This window comes from Diabrotica virgifera, chromosome 1 (genome assembly GCF_917563875.1).
Source record: "Diabrotica virgifera virgifera chromosome 1, PGI_DIABVI_V3a".
NCBI classification, from domain to species: Eukaryota; Metazoa; Arthropoda; class Insecta; order Coleoptera; family Chrysomelidae; genus Diabrotica; species Diabrotica virgifera.
The window spans coordinates 280,192,500-280,207,791 of NC_065443.1; the positions used below are offsets into that span (position 1 = coordinate 280,192,500).

General features: G+C 32.7%; 1 protein-coding gene across 5 annotated transcripts in view; it reads left to right on the plus strand.

The window, feature by feature from the left end:
* Nucleotides 1-15,292, plus strand: part of LOC126879116 (gastrula zinc finger protein XlCGF57.1-like) — a 95,980-nt gene that overhangs the window by 25,199 nt on the left and 55,489 nt on the right. For 2 of the 5 annotated variants that reach the window (XR_007695981.1, XR_007695982.1), the window contains exon 2: nt 13,440-15,219. The exons of the other annotated variants lie outside the window; for them this stretch is intronic. The gene's annotated coding sequence lies outside the window, so the exon portion shown is untranslated. The remainder of the gene's footprint in view (nt 1-13,439; nt 15,220-15,292) is intronic. 5 annotated transcript variants of the gene reach the window in all.

Here is a 15,292-nt window from a genome sequence, read left to right on the forward strand (position 1 = left end):
TCGTCATTTTACCAGGTAGAATGACAAATGAGATGCCAAATGAAAGCTTATAGTCCAAGGTTGGTAATAAAGGTGAGAAATTTTACCTAGGCTCTCTGTCTGTCCGACCGCGAATATAACTCCTCCGTACTTATACCAGCTAGAATAACAAATGTGGTGTCAAATGAAAGCTTATAATCCAAGGATGGTACTAAAGGTGAAAATTTTTACCTAGGCTGTCTATCCGTCGGTCTGTCTGACCGCGAATATAACGCCTCCGTCCTTATACCAGGTAGAATGACAAATGAGATATCAAATGAAAGCTTATAATCCAAGGATGGTAATAAAGGTGAGAAATTTGACCTAGGATGTCCATCCGTCCGACCGAGAATATAACTCCTCTGTCAGTTTACCAGGTATAATGACAAATGAGGTGTCAAATGAAAGCTTATAATCCAAGGATGGTAATAAAGGTGAGACATTTGACCTAGGCTGTCTGTCCGTCCGACCGAGAACATAACTCCTCCGTCATTTTACCAGGTAGAATGACAAATGAAGTGTCAAATGAAAGCTTATAATCCAAGAATGGTAATAAAGGTCAGAAATTTTACCTAGGCTCTCTGTCCGTTCGATCGCGAATATAACTCCTTCGTCATTTTACCAGGTAGAATGTCAAATGAAAGCTTATAATCCAAGAATGGTACTAAAGGTGAGACATTTGACCTAGGCTGTCTGTCTGTCCGACCGCGAATATAACTCCTTCGTCATTTTACCAGGTAGAATAACAAATGAGATGTCAAATGAAAGCTTATAGTCCAAGGATGGTAATAAAGGTGAGAAATTTGACCTAGGCTGTCTGTCAGTCTGTCCGTCCGACCGCGAATATAAGTCCTCCACTATACCAGGCAAAATCACAAATTGAGGTGTCGAAAGAAAGCTTAGAATCCAAGGATGGTATGAAAGTGAGAAACTTGACCTAGGACTTCCGGTTTTAGAAATGCGACCAGAAGTACTGTTTTAAAGGCACCGGAATAGTACATATATTACATATAGTACAAGTGATATATTATTTGACGCGACTTCGGAAGAAGAGTACAAATATATACTTCCGGTTTCATGACTGTCTGCTCGTCTTTCTTTCTCATCCGTTATTAATACAGATAGAATGAGAAATGAGGTGTAGAATGAAAGCTTATAACCCAAGGATGGTATTAAAGATGAGAAATTTGACATCGGACTTCCGGTTTTAGAGTTGCAACCGTAAGTACTGTTTTAAAGTCGCCGAAATAGTATAAGCGATATATCATTCGAGGTGCCTTAGCAAGATGAGAACAAATGCAAAATTTTGGTTTTTATATCATTTCCGGTTAAGTAGTTCTAACCAGAAGTGCCGTTATAGTCGCAGAAATATTACATGTATAGTTCAAGCAATCTATATAGTGTAATAGGTAAGATTTGTAGCTTTCTTTGGGTTGTTCTTCTTTAATATTAGGCCGGCAGCTGGTGTTTTCTGGTAATTAAATATGTAGTTAAAAATATTTATTTATACTTAGGTAAATACCGTTAAAGCAGGACATAATATTGTATGTGTTAAAATTAATTTTATCAATTTTTTAATAACATTTAACCTCACAGGGACCTCCCTCTTACCGCATGCTTGCATTAATAACTGATGTAGAATAGCTTTTGTAATTAATCTTGTTATTGTTAGAATTACTGATACTAAAAGAACTTTATAAAAACACAGTTAGATCTAAAATTACTTTAGGTATACAGTTCAAAACTTTTAAAATTCAGCACAAAATGCAAGCATGTCCCCGCTCTTTTTTTATTAAAAATACAAAATCTAAAAATATTTTTTAACCGAGTCTTTTCATTAGTAGGTACACTTATGCTTGGAAAATGAATTGCACAACACAACAATTAAAATACTGATACACTTAACTCATTTTCTCCTTCTTCCGTATTTTCTTCGTCACTATCATCGCCCAATTCAATAATAAATTTATTTCCACCATTAATGTGGAAGTGCCCAATCTTCTTATAATATTCTTCCACTTTGATCACTTTGGCGATTCTTTTCTGCCAGTCTACTTTGGTAATATTGGCTACTTCTTTTTTAATTATCTCAATTACCTTTTTGTCAAATTTAGGAAATTTATTTGAACGCCTTATACTTGGTTTTAATTGTCCCCAAATTAACTCAATAGGATTGAAAACACAAAAGTAGGGGGGAAGTCTCAATATAGTGTGTCCATGCTTTTCGGCAATACTCTCTAGAGCGTATAATTTTCTAAATTGCTTCGTGTGTAGAACTTCAATAAGTTGTTTTTTTGTGTAAAAATCTTCGAAATACAAATCATTTTCCATTAAAAAATTTTGCAGGTCAGCTTTCTTTGAAGATGTATTTGGTATTTTAGTGAGTTGTCGGGAATGATAGGAAGAGTTGTCAAGCACTATTACGCTGTTTTTCTCCAAGTTTGGGATCAGCGAGTTTTCAAACCAATCTTCAAAAATGTCAGCTTCCATATTCTTGTGGTAGTCAACGTTACAATGTTCCATTTTCTTCCCACATAATTTTAAAGCATTCGGAACCCATCTCTCACTTCCTCCGCAATGTACAATAATTAGTCGCGAGCCTTTATTTGCAGGCATTTCTGGTATGCACATGCTTGAACCATCTGTCCATCCTTTCTTTACTGTATCGTGGGTATCATACCAAGTTTCATCTAAATAATAAATTCTCCTATTTTCTTGCCTATATTTAGTAATTTCTTCTAGGTACATATTACGTCTGTTGACTATTCTTTGGCTTTCCATAATTGCTTGACGTTTATTTATTTTTTTGAACTTAAAGCCCATTTTTTTTATCCAATTTTGAAGAGTTTTCTCACAGCAGTTCATATTTCGACCGGTTGTTTCCAATTTCTTTCTTATTATTTCTATTGTAGGTATTTCATTGCTTTTGTAGCAGTCGTATATTGTGGTTTTCAATAGTTTTACAAGTGAAGGATTTAAAGGTCTTGAAAATTTGTAGTCACATCGTTTCTTGCGATGATAGGGTTCATTTTTAACTATTTTATATACAGTAGAAAGTGGAATTTCTGTTAAATCAGAGGTGGCTTGTGCCAATAGTGTTTCATCGAAGCCGAATTTCGTACGTAGATTTTTGTATACATTCAAACATACTTGCTGTGTTTCTGCATTTAAATGCATTCGAATCTTCTTTACGATCTCTTTTTTTTTAGTAATTACATTCACACTAGCACTGGCAATTTCTACAATATCAGCGTTATCGTACGCGATATTTACATTATCCCACGGGCGCCACATCACTATTCACATTAATTAAATTACAATAATCAACACTTGACACTCTCCAAACGAAATACTAAACCAATATTCAAAATAATTACAGCAAACAAAACACTCGTATCACTTAACACACGTACACTCCAGTACTAATACACTGCTAGGCTACCGAACTAAAACTAATGTTTTGCACGAAACTTGTGAATAGATATGCGGGAGGTCTGGCCGTAAAAACACAGATGCTTTCACAAAGGGCCGCTTCTTAAACGTTTGACCTAACATCTATATTTGAAGAATATCATATTTCACCGGCTTAAAGCTATTCTACAGTATTTTTTACTTAGACAATAACACATCAATCGAAGCGTATTGAAAAGTTGAGTTTGAATCATTAGTTTCGGTTTTGAAGTTATTTCTATTTAAACAATGATGACCCAAAGTTTAGTAAAAATGGCTCAAAATTAGTAAAATCGTTTATCAATCGGCGCAAAGTTACACGAAGTTCAAATATCGACTTCCAGTTCTACTTTCCATTACTTTGGGTGAAAACCTAGGACTGGCAAGTCCAATTACTTGTTCAATTAAATTTTAAAGATTGTCATCATCGTGCATCGAACTAAATAAGTATAGTCGATTCGCTAATCTGAGACACAACTGTCTACACTACAATCACAATAAAGATGCAGTAGAAATAAACAAGCACGAGGAGCACTCACAAATCATGATTAATTTGGGAGTGCTCGCTGTAACATTCAACGTGTCTTGGTTTGTTTATTTCTATATAGTGCATTTTTATTGTGATTGTAATGTAGACAGTTGTGTCTCCTATTAGCGAATCGACTATATTTTAAAATTTATCATTAAACTTGAACTTCATTAAGGGGAAAGGAACAAAATGCAAAATTTTGACGCCCGTCAAAATTTTGAATGTGTTTTAAATGTAATCATTTTTTCGAATCCTTAGAAAACTAATAAGTATTTTTGAAAAATTTAAACGCGTAATGAAAGATTACGTTATTACCGAGGGCCGAAAGTCCCTTAGAATGAATAAAAAATTTCATTTGAATGAGATATTTGAAATTAAAAATCATACTAAATTTTCTCTTAGTTTGTCACCTCTGTAACTTGTATTTTTGAAAAATTTAAACACACAATGAAAGATCACTTTATTACCGAGGACCGAAAGTCCCTTAGAATGAATAAAAAGTTTCTTTTCAATGAGATATTTGAAATTAGAAATCACACTAAATTTTCTCTTAGTTTTTCACCCCCGTAACTTATTAAAATAAACATTATAGAAGTTTTCAGGGACTTTCGGCCCTCGGTAATAACGTAATCTTTCATTCTGCGTTTAAATTTTTCAAAAATACTTATTAGTTTTCTCAGGATTCGAAAAAACCGAATCCCATTTAAATAGCATTGAAGCGGAAAGTTCGTACCCATCCCCTTAAAGCTCATTCATGAAACTGAAAAGTTATTACTGTAACGAGGAATCTGTATAGCGATGGCTATGCTTAACTGAAATAAAACAATGATTAAATAGAAAAAATATCACAAATTTTATTGATATTATCGATATTTGTTAAATGTTCATTTATTTACGGACCTTACCCATTAATACAAAAAATAATTTAAAAGCTAAAATATACATTTCACCTCAAAATAAATTATTAAAATATGTAAATACACTTAATTAAATCACAAAATGATAACATATTACAGATGTCTGTAATGTGTTCATTGTTGCAATTCATAAACAATATTTTGGCAATGGACATTAATTTAGCTGACTAAGTAAAAACGTTTGTTCTTTTGTCGTGTGGGCTATGACCCAATTCATGTTGTCAGCAAGAGATAACATACATTTAGAATCCATATTTTAGGTCCAATATTAAACGTTGACAATTTCTTGGCCATTTAACACTAATGATGTTCTGAAGCTATTTACTTGTGCCATTTTTGTAATAAACTATTCTAAATGGGAAGTAAGCCACAATTTAACTAAAAATGATTTTATTAACGTTTCGACTTCCACATCGGATGTCGTTGTCAAAATACAAAATGATTTTGTATGGCTAATTATTGGCTTAATGATTTTGTATGGCTCTAGTTAAATTGTGGCTTATTTCCCATTTAGAATAGTTTATTACTTAACACTAAATCACCTAGCTATCTATAAATATACTTATAAATTATATCCTTAATAAAGCACATAAAGCATCTTTGAGTTACACTGAAATCAATATTTGGAGATAAGTTATTGGCTGCCCTAACAGACCTTGAACTAAAACTATTATATGCTTTACATTAGTTCTACATAAAGGTTGATGAAACATTGGGTGAAATCTAGTATTCCTTGACGGAACTGCCAAACCAATAGAATACAGTAGACCTGAGTAATCAGCAATACCATTAAGAGGATCGGTACGTTTTTTCGGCTGCAATGCTATTCAAATGGGGATTCATTTTTTTCGAATCCTGAGAAAACTAATAAGACTTTTTTAAAAATTTAAACGCAGAATGAAAGATTACGTTATTAGCGAGGGCCGAAAGTCCCTGAGAACTTCTATATTGTATATTTTAATAAGTTACAGGGGTGAAAAACTAAGAGAAAATTTAGTGTTATTTTTAATTTCAAATATCTCATTCAAAATAAACTTTTTATTTATTTTAAGGGACTTTCGGCACTCGGTAATAATTTAGTCTTTCATTCTGCGTTTAGATTTTTCAAAAATATTTATTGGTTTTTTCAGGATTCGAAAAAAATGAACACAATGTCCGTGGTAATATTTTCCAAATCTATCTTTGTCATACAACGCACTTAGTCGAATAGAATATTGTCAGTCAGACACTGACAATCAGTGACAATTTTAAATAATTATTTGACATAAATCGGGAATATTTTTAGTTGTTGATTAAATAATATTGATATATAGTGTATTTGATAAATAATTGATTTAAGAGGTGAACTTTATAAAATGTTATTTATTGTGTATTATTTATGGAAGATAGAAGCAGAGAATACATTAAGATATATTCTGTGATCCAAGTATTTTGTTTTTAGAAATGTTCAAAATTGTAAGCGTTCCATAGTAAAAATATATTATTAAAAAATCTTTAACACTTTTGCTCTTTTCTCGATTGAGTATTAGTTTTCGTTGTAGGTACATATTATTACAATCACTGAATACATAGCTAGTGAAAAAATTATCACATTTATTAACTGAATTAATAATTTGCAATTATACAAAAAATAACAGTTATCCAAGAACATTCAAAAGCCATCTCTTTAAGCTAGTTATGACATTGTCAAGTAGAATGAAATTCTAGTAATATGTACATAACCATACCAGTGTGAATTTTACTACACGTAATTTGCCATGTAAAGACAGAAAAGGTAGGGATAGCTGTAAAATATTTGCGAATTATGTACCCATTGCCTTAAAAATTTTGTAAAGATTCTGTAGTAAGTCCCTACATTGCCTACGAATCTGAAGAGAAGAGAGAGAAAATCTCGTGTGAAGTGAATCATAGTTGTAATGGTAGTTATCAGCGGGATCCAACCCAGCCTTAAAGGCCAAGTACCGCAAAAATCTTCTTTGCACTTGTTCTAATTTGTGGCATGGCATGTATAGAGAGGATTCCAGACTGAAGAAGCATATTCCACAAGAGGTCTGACCAATGAACAATACAATAGGTGGATTGCTGAGAGATTTGTGAAATATCTTTTACGTCTCTTGACAAAGCCAACCATTTTAAGAGCTCTAGAAACAATCTCCCAGATATGAAATTTGAAGGATAGAGCATTGTCAAATAAGAATCCAAGTTCCTTAGTAGCTGACATATTGATCAAGATGGTGTTAGAAACTGCATAGGAAAAAGCCAAGGGGAAACACCTTTTAGAGAAATACATAGTAAAGCTCTAACATGAAGTAAAACTACTTCTATGTAAATTGGTATATTTATTAAAACTTAAAAAATCCCAATGGATTGAGTAAAATATGTCCAATTCAGAACGTTTTCAGACCTATCGGTCCATCATCAGTGAATGTGCATACTTGCTAAATAGCCCCAGAACCAAACAATGGTTGAATTTATAATTCGATTTACATTATTAAAAAATAATATTAAACAGGCTAAACGCCGATGTTATAACCTACGGGAACATGGTGAAACTCTACCAAAAACTCAATCAACCATCTTAGGCCAACTTTGACTATAAAGTCAAATAAAATAAAATAAAAATAAATTTTTTATTTTATTTTTATATTGGTCTTTACTCCTTCTAGTAACTAGGTCCATTTTATGTTGGAATTTACCAGCTGAACAGACGAAGTCGTGAATTGTAAGTTTTTTGAATTCCCTCTTGTCTTCTTCGCTTCAGCATCCATTTGGCTTGCAAATTTTAGAAGCCTTGGAGGTGTTACCAAGGAAATGGACCAATAAGTTTTCGATTTAAAAATCTTTTAGTAATATTTTAATATTTTCTAAATATTATTAATAATGCTATTAGGATCGAAAACTTCATCTTTTAATTGCCAGATGACGCTAGTCACCTAATATTTTCACTTCAGTTGCAATGGGTGGGAAAACCTCTCAGTGCTGATCAATTGGGGTATGGAGAACAAGCCTACGTTCTTTCCGATGAGGCTCAAACAAGAGCCGAAAATCGCGATTCAAGGGACTGGACTGCGCTCCGTATTCTAATTGAAAAGTAAGATTGTTTTGCCTTCGCATTGCAACTGAATTAAAAATAAAATTTTTATTTTATTTTCAATTTTTTAAGTTTATTTAAAATTTTCTACGCATTTTTGTGGTGCCAAGTGATTCCAACTTAAGCTACATTTTAAATTTTTTTCAATATAATATTGATTTTGAACGTTTTTTGCACGCTTTTAATTTTTTTTTAATTAGCAACTATGCCATCATATCTAACAATAAAACACTGAAAACGTTTGTTTTCTATACTTCCATAAAATTTATTACAACTATGTGACTTCAGCTGTTTCGACAGAGTGCCTTTCTCAAGTGATTTAGATTACTATGGGTTTGCCTTTTTAAAGTCTCTAACTGAAGAGGTTGAGGAGTGGGTAGCTGTTTGTCTCGAGTTGGTCATTCAGAATTATATCTGTATTTTTCAATTTATTAATTTCCATAATTCTAATAAAGATAGCTTAAGGCCTTTATTTTGAATATGCAGAATTTGAAACTTCATTAAAAGAATGATTATGATCTAGAAGGTGAATTGCGTATGTAGAAGTGTCAGTTTTTCTATTGTTGAAAGCCCTTTTGTGTTCTGCTATCCGTTTGTCAAAGGTTCTGCCAGTTTGACCGATGTAAGTTTTCGGACAGTTAACTGTCCCACAAGTTAGTTTGTAAACACCACTTTGTAGTTGTTTTCTCTTTCGGCTCTTATTGTTCTTAATATATTTGCTTAGGTTGTTGTTAGTTCTGAAAGCTGGTGTTATTCCTTTTTTTTATTTATCTGGCTATTTTTGTTGTTACCTTGCCAGTATATGTGATAGAGCAGAAGGTACTGGGTTCTTTCTGTGGTGGTGGATAGACTAATTTCAGGGCTTATGGAGTTTTTGGTTTAAAATTTTGTTAATGGTTTGTTCATTATAGCCATTGTTTACTGCTATTTTTTTAATGCTGTTCAGTTCTATTTCGAAGTTATTTTTTGACATGGGAATTTCTGTCAGTCTATGTATCATGCTATGGTAGGCTGCTAATTTGTGTTGTGTAGGATGGGATGATGAATTGTGTATAGTTGTGTCAGTATGTGTAGGTTTATGATATACGGAGAACTCATGTTTGTTGTGTAGTCTGGTAATTGTTACATCTAGAAAGTTTATGGACTTATTATGTTCGGATTCTACTGTAAACTCAATATTACTATGAAGTGAATTATAATGAATGATAGAAATTGGTCAAGTTGTCTGTTAGTTCCTGTAAAGCATACTAGTATATCATCCACGTATCTCCACCAATATAGGAACTGTTTAAATACGGGATGTTTAGAAATTGTTGTTTCAAGCTGGTTCATAAATATATCTGATAGCAATGGGCTTAGAGGATTACCCATAAAATAGAACTGAACATCATTAAACAAATAGCAGTAAACAATGGCTATAACGAACAAACCATTAACAAAATTTTAAACCAAAAACTCCATAAGAAAGCCCTGAAATTAGTCTATCCACCACCACAGAAAGAATCCAGTACCTTCTGCTCTATCACATATACTGGCAAGATAACAACAAAAATAGCCAGATACATAAGAAAGAAAGGAATAACACCAGCTTTCAGAACTAACAACAACTTAAGCAAATATATTAAGAACAATAAGAGCCGAAAGAGAAAACAACTACAGAGTGGTGTTTACAAACTAACTTGTGGTGACTGTCCGAAAACTTACATCGGTCAAACTGGCAGAACCTTTGACAAACGGATAGAAGAACACAAAAAGGCTTTCAACAATAGAAAAACTGACACTTCTACATACGCACTTCACCTTCTAAATCATAATCATTATTTTACTGAACAGTTTCAAATTCTGCATATTCAAAATAAAGGCCTTAGCTATCTTTATTAGAATCCATGGAACTTAATAAACTGAAAAATACAGATATAATTCTGAATGACCAACTCGAGACAAACAGCTCCCCACTCCTCAACCTCTTCAGTTAGAGACTTTAAAAAGGCAAACCCATAGTAATCTAAATCACTTGAGAAAGGCACTCTGCCGAAACAGCTGTAGTCACATAGTTGTAATAAATTTTGTGGAAGTATAGAAAACAAACGTTTTCAGTGTTTTATTGTTAGATAAAATGAACTTCCATCAAGTAAGGGTCGAATCCATCAATTATGACATCATAGGTGACACACGTTTCCTATGATGGCACACCATTTGTTTTAAAACAAAAGTACTTAATTTTTTATGTTTTATTACTAAAAATAACAACAACAATTAAAAAATAAATTCGTAATATTCTATTTACTTAACTAAAAGGTTATTAAGCAAATAATATTATTTATAAACACAATTTCCATAATATAAACTGTTTTTTACTTTTTTTTCCACATCCGCACATTATGCATGGCACCCGCCTGAATGGCATGTCTGACACCGAATCCATATTTCTTTTGATTTAGATAGGGAGTATGGTTCATTACAATACAAGCAATAGACATAAGGGTTGTCGTCTTTAAGATCATTCCAGAATTCCGCTTGTTCTTCTTCTTCTTAACTGCTATTTTTTCCACGAAAACTTTCTTCGTGACCCTTCTTGACAGTTTTTTTCTTTATTAAATTGCTTTTCCTTCTTACTTCTGTCTGAGCTCAAATCAGGTCTAGGATAGAATTGAGTATACCGTTCTTCCCACGTTTTCGCTTTTTTCATTTTCTGGTTCACAAGAGGTTTATCTACAATTTTACAATAGTAGTCCTTATTTTTTGTACAAATGAAGGTCCACGCACATTAGGTTTTGGCATTTTAATTTCAGATTTCGCAGATATTTCATCATTAGTATTTTTGGAGTGAATAATGGATGCTTATAAACGCTTTTCTTCTGGACTTTCTATGACGGCATACCTATGCCATCATTGGATACCCTGGAGTGTGCCATCATAGGCAAAAATCGGCATTTTATTAAAAGAAGACAAAAAATCTTAAATCGAAAGATAACTTCAAAATAACGCACACAACAAACATAATATTATGTCTAACAATAACAAATATATTCAAGGCGTTATTTAAGCTTTTTTTCTATTTACTGTACTGGATTCTAAATTTTAATTTTGTGTAATATTACTACGGGACTTGCCGAAAAATGTATAATCTTCCTACTCTCACAAAAAGCATCAGAGCACCATAAACTTTATATGAAACTACAAACCGACTATCTAGCATATACTAATATGTATATCAGTTTTCAGAATAAGTGGACTGCGTTCCAAAATACACTCACTATGCCATCATAGACGACTTTCCCCTATGTATTCCGGTGATTTTAGTGCTAAATGGGCTAATCTAAATCACTAACGTCAGGTTCAGGCAGAACATCGATAATTTTTTCATCCAACGGCAAATCTTCGTACCACCTGTGAAATACTTCTGGCTTCTGGTATTACTTTCTTCTAGCATAACTGTATTAACTCATTCTTTTTGGCACAACTAATTTTAATCGGCGTAGAGTACAATTTTGGAAAATCTTCAGTATTCAAAAATAGTTTTTTAGCTTTAGCACTGCTTGATCTATGAGTTGTCACATTTATGGAACTTTAATTAGGTAAAAGGTTTCCCTTTTTCGTACAATAACCTTTTGATTTAAACCTTAAGATTGTACAACCAGAATGTTCTAAGTCAAAGTTAATGCAGTGTTGTATTTTCGGTTTTCGCAAAAATAGTACAAGCAGACTGCATTAAGAGTACTTAATGCATTTGGCTAGTAAATGAAACAGTCAAATTGACATAGTATTAAATTTTTATCTGTTATTATAAAATTCCGCCACCCAAAATTTTTGATTAAGTTTGACAATTTAAAACTTTATTATTTGTACTCCGAGTTTCAAGATTCTTTCATCAGTTTGTAGGTACATGTTTTCGTGTCTTTTGTCATTATTCCGGTAACAAAGTTTTTGTTCTTGGATGGCATTATACGGGGGTGAATGGAAACGTTGTATTTTCTCCTAACTTTAAAAAATTCTGTGGAAAAATGGAATAGCTGATTTTCATAGTCACAGCTGATTTCAATAGCAGGTTTCATAGTCCTGTCATATTATCCCGGAGGCATCACTAAAATTTTGTTTTTTGAATTTTTCGAATATCTCTTTTCTTGGAAGAGCTGTACCATTTTTTGTACATAAAAACACTGATTGAGTCATAAAATAGAGCTTGGATTGATAAGATTAGAATGGCCTGCATGCAGCCCAGATCTCAATGCAATTGAGAATTTATGGGATAAATTTAAAAAAAGGTATTCGCCGTCATCCTAGGCCTCCAGAAAATTTGGTACCTACAGTTATGTCCCTGGTAGAGGTATATCGGGCTATTCCCCAGGCAAGGATAACACATCTTTATTCGATGCTAAACAGATTGCGAGCAGTCGTTGCTGCAAGAGGTGAACATACCCGCTATTGAATTGTTTTGTTGTTAATTTTAGTGCGTTTGATATTTTTAATTAAATAAACCTTCAAAGCAGTGGTTTTTATTTACAGCTCTTACAAGAAAAGAGATATTCGGATAATTCAAAAAACAAAACCTTAGTGATACCTCCAGGATAATACAAAAAGAGTATGAAAAAAAATCAGCCCTCCAGTTTTTCCACAGAATTTTTTAAAGTTAGAAATAACAACGTTTCCATTCACCCCCGTATAATGCCATCTAAGCAAAAAAATTTTGTTACCGGAATAATAACAAACGACATCAATACATGTACCTACAAACTGATGCAAGAATCTTGAAAATCGCAGTACAAATAATAAAGTTGTAGATTGTCAAACTTAATCGAAAATTTTGGATGGCGGAATTTTGTGCCGGTGAGTGTATAATTTCATCAATCAATGTTTTTCCCCCAACTGGTTTGGAATACCATAGAAGGCGTTCTGGATAATTTGAGTAAAGTGATGACGCATCGCAAGTCAACGCGATTGAATCATATTGAAGAGTTGAGTGCCAATCTTTGTCTTCAATTGGGTTGTGATGAATTAACTACAATTTTACTTGATTATGGCGTTTCGATTTCTGATTTGGAGATCATTCTCAAAATAGAAATTATACAAATTGCATTTTGTAACTTAGTGATCCAAAAATTTCTTGCAATTAATTTTATCTGACTCATATTGGTTTTCACGCTGACTCTGCCAAGGGTGACTGTTGGGAGAAGAAGCTTGAAGTCCACCAAATTTTGAAATTGGAGTGTGTTGAAAAATTTGCAATATCTTCGGTTCTAGAAGACGTAGAACCTTCATCTTTTTTTTTTAACTCAACAAATCCCAACTGGAAAATTTTAATTTCCCCCAAAAATTGGAAAATGCTAGAAAAAATCACAATTTCCATGTTTACCTTCTTATCGTATTATCTCCCAAATTACTATCGTTGTGTTTATCGTTTCGTTGCTATTTTAATAGATAACTATGATTTTAGGTTTCAAATGTGAAGACACACTAACTGACGAAAATAACGAATTAAAAAATCATCTTATAAATAACCAATTGAACCAATGTACAACTGACGTTAGGAAAGTGAAGATTGTTGAAAAGCCTTTTGCGTCTGAAAAGAAAAGTTTTAGAACACATTTGATAGATCACACTGGAGAAAAATTATTTGGATGTGAAATATGCACAAAACAGTTTTCAAAAACTTATTTAAAAGTTCATATGATTAGAAGACACAACACTGGTAAAAAACCATTTGGATGTGAAATATGCAGAAAACAGTTTGTAACACATAATGAGTTAAAATTGCATATGAGAATTCACACTGGTGAAAAACCATTTGGATGTGAAATATGCACAAAACAGTTTTCAAGAAGTAACTACCTAAAATCTCATATGTTGAGAAGGCACACTGATGAAAAACCATTTGGATGTGAAATATGCACAAAACAGTTTGTACTACATAATGAGCTAAAAAGGCACATTGCGGTGCATACTGGTGAAAAACCAGTGTCGTGTGAAATTTGCACTAAACATTTTTTACAAAGTTCCGATTTAAAAAGACATTTGAGAATTCACACTGGTGAAAAACCATTTTCGTGTGAAATTTGCACCAAACAGTTTTCACGAAGTTGGGTTTTAAAAAAACATTTGAGCATTCACAGTGGGGAAAAACCATTTGGATGTGAAATATGCACAAAACCTTTTTCAAGAAGAAACTACCTTAAAGAGCATATGTTAAGAAGGCACACTGATGAAAAACCGTTTGGATGTGAAATATGCACAAAACAGTTTGTTACACATAATGAGTTAAAATTGCATATGACGGTGCATACTGGTGAAAAACCATTTAGATGTGAAATATGCACAAAACAGTTTTCAAAAAGTAGGTTCTTAAAAGTTCATATAATGAGAAAGCACAACACTGGTCAGAAACCGTTGGGATGTAAAATGTGTGCAAAACAGTTTGTAACACATATTGAGTTAAAAAGGCACATGGCGGTGCATACTCGTGAAAAATCATCTTCATGTGAAATATGCACAAAACAGTTTTCAAGAAGTGACAACCTAAAAGTTCATATGATGAGAAGGCACACTGATGAAAAGCCATTTGGATGTGAAATATGCACAAAACACTTTGTGACACATAATGAGTTAAAATTGCATATGATGGTGCATACTGGTGAAAAACCATTTAGATGTGAAATATGCACAAAACAGTTTTCACAAAGTATTTCCTTAAAAGGTCATATAATGAGAAATCACAACACTGGTCAAAAACAATTTGGATGTGAAATATGCACCAAACAGTTTGTTACACATAATGAGTTAAAATTGCATATGACGGTGCATACCGGTGAAAAATTTTGATGTGAAATATGCACAAAAGGGTTTGCAAGAAGTGGTTCCTTAAAAAGACATATTACTCTGGGCTAATTAGCAAAATTCATGGAAAAGTTATTTACCAGCAATTTTATTGCTGGAATCGAACTATAAGATCCTATATATTAATAATATAGGTATGCAAAGTCCGCAGATAGTGTGCTACTTTTTTTATAAACAAGATGGCGCCGACAAATCGTATTTTTTTCAATTATTGCTCTATAACTCCGAAGATTTTAACTTTACAACAAAAACACCCAAATAAAAATTCACCGTAATTAAATTCTGCATAGAGATATGTTTCTCACGATTTGCTCCGACGAAAATTTTCCTCGGAAAATGCGGGTTTTCCTAACAAAAACTATAATTTTCAAATAAAGTTTTAGGTAAGTAATTATTAATCAATAATTAAATAACTTAGTGACATCAAAGATTTCTTGGTATATATTGTAATTCCAG